The sequence below is a fragment of the Echiichthys vipera genome, assembly GCF_963691815.1.
Source record: "Echiichthys vipera genome assembly, chromosome: 22".
Classification (NCBI taxonomy): domain Eukaryota; kingdom Metazoa; phylum Chordata; class Actinopteri; order Perciformes; family Trachinidae; genus Echiichthys; species Echiichthys vipera.
In genome coordinates this window covers 14,501,171-14,507,176 of record NC_139847.1, presented here as the reverse complement: position 1 = coordinate 14,507,176, position 6,006 = coordinate 14,501,171, and positions in this window count along the sequence as shown.

Sequence of the window (6,006 nt, the reverse complement as noted above, 5' to 3'; positions counted from 1 at the left end):
GTTCTTTAATTGTTTCTTCACTTAATTTTTTCAGTTCTTTGGTTTTTGGTTTTGTACAGAAGTTAATTCCCTGTTTTGCTCTTCATTTCATTTAATTTCATTTGATTTATTTATTTAAAGGACAATGCACATTGATCAACAGTCTGCATATGTAATGTACTTAATTAGGAATTACTCCCTTGGTTCTTAATCATTCTGCATGGCAACTATTTACAGTGTTAACATAATTAGTTTTGCTGATTTCGACTTAACCACTGTCTAATTTGTAGCTTGTTCCAAAGATGCTGAGGCATGCGGATGGTGCTGATTTATTGCATTGGTAGATGTGCAAATCAATAGAGCCAGAAAGAGGGAAACGGATGTAAGAGAAGATGGAATGAAGAGACAGAGAGAGAAAATATAGAGAAAGACAGATGAGCGAGAAGTTGAAAATGTCAGAGAACCTGAAAGAGGGAGAAGCTGCAAGGCGACATTGTCATTACGGGAAGAGACAGAAACAGGAAAGGCATGGCAGGTGGACGTGGCTGAGGGATGGAGAGAAAACAAACTGAGGAAACAGGGGCACAAAGATGGAGGGAAATAAAGCAGGAGAGTGATTAAGTGAGAAAAACATTGCAATATTAGGATGACTGACGCAGACCGACTGGCAAAGTGAGAGTTTGGAGAAGAAAATACAGATGACAGATAGAGCCGAAGAGGTAGCGTGAGAGGTAAAAGAGGTGAGAAGAGATGCCAGGTGAATGCACAGTAGAGTGCAGGGAAGGCGCAGGAGGAGGAAAACAGATGGATGACTACTATCTGGCTGTTAAGTCCGAAGTAACACCCTTTCAAAATATGATTTCCGAGTCCAAACGCTCCATTGAACCAAAACAAACATAACGGCCGACTATGTGAACAATTACGTTCACCTCTTTCATCAGTGAGACATCTTTTACATCGATAAGAAAGAGGTAAAATGACAAACAGTTGGTTTTTAATAACTCAGATTGGTTCAAACAACGGGGAACACGGCACTGAGGCATTGTAGAAATACGAGGCTTGGACCGGCTTGGACCCGGGAATCATATTTTGAAAGGGCGTTACGTCACGTCTTAACAGCCGGATAGAGATGGAGTGTGGGACAAGATTAAACCTCATTAGAAAATATAATGACTTTGTAAAGTGTAACAAATAGATGGAAACCATTATATTGGAGGTAAAGAATGGAACAGAGCAGCTCTTTAATGAAGAATAACACCGACTCTAAATAGGTCTAAACAGGTATAATTATATATATATATATATATATATCCAAATGGCAGACAAAGAGATGAGAGAGGAGAAGTGCAATATAAAGAGGTGAAGAAAAAGAGAGGAAAGAGGAAAGTATCTTGATGGACATATATATTTTCCAGGAAGAGAGAAATAAAGTGTCATTCAAAGAAGGAGAGAATGGAATGGAAAGAGAGACAGAATAGCGGGGAGTTGATGATTACACATTTAGATTTTGACTTTCCAATTAGCCTTGTTTATGCTTTGCATTTCGTGCTAGCTAATTAACAAGTGTCGGCATGCTAAAACACCAAATGAAGATGGTGAACATGGTAAACAGTACCCCTGCGAGCACAGCTGTAGATTTTAAAACGGCTTGGATAAATAAAGGGGGATGTGGGTAGAAGCATGAGCATTGCCACAATTTGTAAACCTCCTATCAAGATAGTATGCGTCACAGTCCTGTCCAGTGTTTGATGGATGTGTCCTCTCAACAAAGTGTACAGCACAGCAATGAGCAAAAACGCAACATAATATTGTATCACACACAATAAAAAAGCAAACACACACTCTGGTTTCAGTGTATTAGTAATCCTTGATATTGAACAAGCATGTTTTATGTCTTGTGTGTGTAATGGACAGCCAGCCCATATTCTTGCCCTTGGTATGCTTTGACCTCCGCTCACCAGCACCGTGTGGACGTCAAAGACATTCAGTCTTATCTAATGTGACACTTGAGAAAAATCTACATACAGGGCTGAAACAAGGTCTCTTACAGTAACACTATTACTTTCACCGATAACGAGTAGTGTGATTAATTACTAATAAAATGGTGCACATGCAAAGTCTGACTTGTAAACGCAATTACTAATTTTGTGGTGTGTAAAGGAAAAGTAGCATAACAAGTACTGAATTACTGTATGATAAATACATTTGCGCAACAAGCCCAATACTCTTGAGGGTACATATATACTGTGTGTGTGTGTGTGTGTGTGTGTGTGTGTGTGTGTGTGTGTGTGTGTGTGTGTGTGTGTGTGCGTGTGTGCGTGTGTGACCAAGTAAATGCTCCTCTGATAGGCATTCATGGCTGAATGAAGCGCAGGAAGCTTAGAGAACACTCTCTCGCATTTTCTCATGGGCACTGCTACACACACATGCACACACTACAGCGCTTCATATCCGACAGTATATCCGGTAAATGCTTCCCTCCCCCAGTGTGCACAGTCATGCATGGAAATGTACGAGCGCCATTATCTTCACACCAGTGGAATATTGGAATTTAATGGAGGTGAATCAGAAGAAGCTTGTATATTACATTTAATCTAACATTCATCCCCAGTCCGGCAATATGGTTTCACAAAAAGTCATCCTAGCAGAGACGACTGGCGCTGTGTGATGTTTAATAAGGTGTGGGCTGAGACCGCAAAGTTGTCAGTTTGAATCCCAGCGGAGGCTCTTAGCAGCCACCCTCACACTGCCCTTGAACAAGACATTAAAGTCAAACTTGAGGCCGGCAATGCAGAACTGTGAGTGTGCAGCTCGATGAAGAAATGCAACTGTGCCCAATCAACCTTCTCTAGATGAAGGTTAAAGTAATAAGCCGTGACACTTTTATGTAGATGTCCGTTTTGTTGCCCTGTGCCGATTGATTTAGTACAGTAAAGTGAGAGAACCAATAACCGGTTTTAAAGGTTTTCATATTTATTGCTTCACTTGTGTTTGAGTTCAGGGTTTCGGGAGAGCGGCACACGACCAAACTTGATGTACACGTGTTGCGTATGTCACCATGGCAACACAGAGGGAGGGGTTACAGCCAGAAATGATAGCTCCTTTCATTCAGAACTATTGCTATGTTGGTTGTCAGTGAGATACAGCAGTTGGTCCGTGCATACTGTAATCTTCACACAAACAGACAGTGACTGGAACGCCAGCTTTCTGGTGGGACTGAGCAAGCGAAAATGGTTTCAGAGATTTAAAAATCTTTGTTTCCCAAGATTGCCTCTGAGCTGTCTCTCCACCATTCACAGTTTATTTTCATTTTATTGTGAGGCTGTGAGTAGCTCCCCCATTTTACTCAACCCATCTGCCTGGGACATTGATAGGCCCGCTCAAAAAGCAAGTGGATTAAGTGCAGACATCTTTGTGAGCGCTTGATTTTGTCACTTTGTTAGTGTGAGGTAGTAAGGAACTGGGACACAGAATAGGTTTCTTGCGGGAAAAACCATCTGCTGTACAGGAAGTGATGTGCTCTTTTTTCCTACACCTGCAACAGTAGATAGATGGGAGGAAACCGTTTCATGAGACAGTCACGTGGCATCAACTATATGCATTTAGGCGTTAAAACACTCCACAGTCACCAGATCTCAAACCAATCGCACCTTTGGGACGTGTTACATTCCGCATCAACGTGCAGCCAACAAATCTGCAGCCACTGCGTGATCACGTCAAAATGGACCAGAGCACTGTTGAATCTATGCCACGAAAAATTGAGGAGGAAAGGGAGTCCAACCCAGTATTTGCAAGGTGTACCTAATAATGTGGCCGGAGAGTGTGTAGCCCAAAATGCTGAAGGAAAAGAGTACCACCTGCAGAGACACGGAAAAAATGAATGGGTGTCACTGTCACACCAAAAGTGGTTATTTAACTGAGAAGTGATTTTTAGAAAAATGCCGGGCGGAGACCTTCACAGTCATAACAGCCCCATATTTGGATGTTTATGCTCTCTCAAACGCCTGCATTTAATATTTCAGTGGTAATAATTTAATGCAGGGCTTAGTCGAGGGCTTCAGAGACTCATATATTTTACCGTTGGGCAAAGGCGAAAGGAGGCAGTGGAGATTTGTTAGGGAGCTGTGTGAGAGAAGGGCCTCTGCATCTTAATTGATTTCAGGCTGGATATTTTTACATTTATGTGAACATAAATATTCATGCATAGGAATACATATATGTGTGTGTGTGTGTATTATTATTTGGTTTGCATGGTGTCAGATATCGTAATAACTGTAAATGAAACAACGTGGGCGTTTGAGTGCTTAGTGTCAGAAATTGTGTTTAAGTGAGTTATTTTATGGTCTTCTAACATTAATGTGTGTGTGCATGCATGTGTGTGTGTGTGTGTGTGTGTGTGTGTGTGTGTGTGTGTGTGTGTGTGTGTGTGTGGTTGCCTGCAGCTGAGCCAGATGGTGATGTCAAGTACAGACCACTGAAATCAACTGCTCTGACATCACCTCACCACACCGGGGTTGCAGACACACTCTGCGTGTATGCTGTGCTGTGCATAATGTGTTTATGAGTGTGTGTGTGTGTGTGTGTGTGTGTGTGTGTGTGTGTGTCTCTCTCTGTGTGTGTGCATGAGTGTTCGTGTGCTGGCGGACCAATCATGAGGTCAGGGTGACTCAGCGACTCACCTGTTTGTTAGAGTCTCTGTCTAAATTTGTCTCTCCTTTCCTCTTTCTCTCTCTTGGTCTCTCTACAGCAGAGGGGTGCTTTCACCCATGGCTGCACACACTCATTTAGCGTGCTCAGCATAATGAACAAACACACACACACTCAGACACATGCGGGCAGCAGCAGCAGCAGTAATTAACAGCTAACTGCGAGAAGCCATTATCATTACAGGAATGAGGTGGGATCAGACGCTCCCACCTACATAATGGACAATTAGTCCTTGCACCGTCATGCGCCCAGCACAAAAGTCGTTTCAGGCATGGAAGCGGCACGGAGTAGTTCTGCACTGACATTATTTTTATTTCTCACAGGATAGCCTTTTGTCATGCTGGAGACAGTAATGTGTATTTTAGATTGGAGTCATCGTTACAATCTGCAGTACAAAATCGATTTTACTCCAATTTCTATTTTTCTCTCCCAAGTGCTTGTGGCATTTCACAAAACACAATCAATGGTTTGGCCGGACCCCAGGGTCATGCGAAACTTTCTTCCAATTTTCAGGAGAAAAAGGTTAAATCATAAAGCTGAAGTCGGTAACTTTCTGTAAAAAATATATTTTTTAATTTGCTGTAACTGTCGCTGTCCCGACAGCACAATGAGACAGATTAAAACAGTAATGTATCTTTACCTCTCTGTGTGCTCCTAATGTCATCTGCTAGATTTCACTGCGCCGTACCGACAACCAATCAGATCCAAGGAGTCTCAGAAGCAGTCTCAAGACTGCTCATTAACTCCAGTCAGACTGTGAAACTAGGCAGCGCTGATCAAATATGAATCAATATTCTGTTACTGTATAGGCATATTTCACACATAAAGAGTGTTTGTAAGAGTTTTCAGAAACATATTTTAGTGCAGTGTTTAGTGGTAAAATGAGAAAGTTAGTCTGGCAGGTCGGTTGGTGAGCAGGGCTTGGTTTTAGCTAGACTTGTTCACAAATGTCTCGTTTTACAGCTAAAAGGTAATTAAATACGCTTATACCACTCTATGTGAGAAATAGGCAATAAGAAAATCTTGATTCATATTTGATCAGTGCTGCCTAGTCTTCAGTTTGATGGTAAATCAGAGCAGTTGTTGACACTCTGAGGGGTTGTTGTAGGTCTGGCATGGTGGAAACTAGCAGATGCTGTTAGGAGCACAGGAGAGTGCTCTGGGCGTAGACAGCAACAGAAGGTAGAGGTAAAGATACATTACTCTTTCACAGATATTCTGTCTCATTGTGCTGTCAGGATATAGTGACAGTTTCAGCCAATATGTAAAAATCATATTTTTCATAGAAACTGACAGACTTCCGCTTTAAAAGCCTCATAT